Source organism: Gossypium hirsutum, chromosome D01 (assembly GCF_007990345.1).
Source record: "Gossypium hirsutum isolate 1008001.06 chromosome D01, Gossypium_hirsutum_v2.1, whole genome shotgun sequence".
In the NCBI taxonomy this organism is placed as follows: domain Eukaryota; kingdom Viridiplantae; phylum Streptophyta; class Magnoliopsida; order Malvales; family Malvaceae; genus Gossypium; species Gossypium hirsutum.
In genome coordinates, this window is record NC_053437.1 from 29029096 (window position 1) to 29030888 (window position 1793).

The following is a 1793-nucleotide window of genomic DNA, read 5'->3' on the forward strand; positions in this document are numbered from 1 at the left end:
CTAGATCTTGTTCCTCGTACTATGTACAATTATGTCAAATCCACTCTAATTGGGGTTGAATCGAGTATTGTGATACCCACCATTACTGTAAGTAATTTTGAACTGAAGTTGAACCCTATTCAGATGGTACAACAATTTGTTCAGTTTGATGGTTTGCAATACGAAGATCCAAATACTCATTTGGAAAATTTCCTAGAAATTTGTGATACTTTCAAGATTAATGACACTACTGACGACGCCATTTGTTAATGGTTATTCCCTTTCTCATTGAGGAATAGAGCTAATCAGTGGTTGAACTCTTTACCACGAGGTTCCATCACTACATGGGCTCAAATGACCGAGAAATTTCTACTAAAGTACTTCCACCGGCTAAGACAGCTAAGTTGAGGAATGACATCTCTTCCTTTGTGTAGATCGATTTAGAGACTTTATATGATGCATGGGAGAGGTACAAGGATTTATTGAGACGGTGCCCTCACCATGGGTTACCTTTATGGTTACAAGTTCAAACCTTCTACCACGGTTTGAATCCTTCAACGAGGCAGTTGATTGATGCAGCAACTGGTGGAACTCTAAACAATAAAACACTTGAACTGGCTTATAAATTTTTGAGGAGATGGAACTAAATAATTATCAGTGGCAAATCATGAGGACAAAGCAGATAAAAATAGCTAGTGTCTTTAATTTAGGTGCATTCACCATGTTATCAAATCAGGTAGAAATTTTAAATGATAAAATTGATGGTTTATATGTTTTTATGCAGGTGCATATGGTGATGCAATATGATGCAATGTGATGCAAATGGATGTGGAATAAATAACCCAGAATGTTTACCTTTCGCTCCTAGCACAGAGAACGAACAAATCAATTATATGGGTAATAATTCTAAGCCTCAAAATAACCCTTATAGTAATAACTATAATGCAGATTGGAGGAACCATCCCAATTTCTCTTGCGGTGGTCAAGGAAATCAGAAAGCACAAGCCCCTCAAGGCTTCCAACAAAAACCTTACTAACAAGAGAAAAAGCGAAACCTCATGGAGACGTTGACGAAGTTTATCTCGATGTCAAAAATTTACTTTCAAAACACTAAAGTAGCACTTAAAAATCAACAAGCATTGATTCAAGGGCTCGAGAATCAAGTAGGTCAACTGGCTAAGTTAATTTTAGAACGACCACAAGGTAGTTTGCCTAGCAATACCAAAACTAACCCAAGCGAGCAACTACATGCAATTACTAATTGAGATGAAGAAGGGTTAGTTGAATCTAAACAAAAATCGAGGCAAGAAATTGTGGTGAATAATGATAAGGTTGAGGTAAGCCAGAAAGAGCAAAAGCTAGCTATGAAGGAATATAACCTCGAGTGCCATATCCTAATGCGATGAAGAGAGACCACACAAATGAACAATTTGGTAAATTTCTCAAACTCTAAGAAATTACATATTAACTTGCCGTTTCTTGAAGCTTTTTCGCAAATGCTAAATTATGTCAAAATTTTAAATGAATTGTTGACAAATAAACGGAAGTTAGATGATTCGTCGATTGTGCAGTTCAATGCAGTTTGCTCGGTCATCTTACAAAATAAACTACCCTACAAATTGAAAGATCTAGGTAGTTTTACTATTCCTTGTTTAATTGGTAGTTTACATATTGATAATGTTTTGGCTGATTTAGGGGCTAGTATTAATATCACGCCCTATAAAATGTTTAAACAACTAGGTCTTGGGAAACCCAAACAAACTAGGATGAGTACTCAATTAGTGGATAGAACCATTAGATATCCTAGGGGTGTT

The 1793-nt window shown here is 36.2% G+C and overlaps 1 non-coding gene across 1 annotated transcript; it reads right to left on the reverse strand.

Moving 5' to 3' along the window:
• Positions 1 to 380: 380 nt before the first annotated feature.
• On the reverse strand, positions 381 to 487 carry LOC121214363 (small nucleolar RNA R71). The gene has a single exon (XR_005909946.1). It is a non-coding gene; the product is annotated as a small nucleolar RNA R71 (small nucleolar RNA).
• Positions 488 to 1793: the final 1306 nt, after the last annotated feature.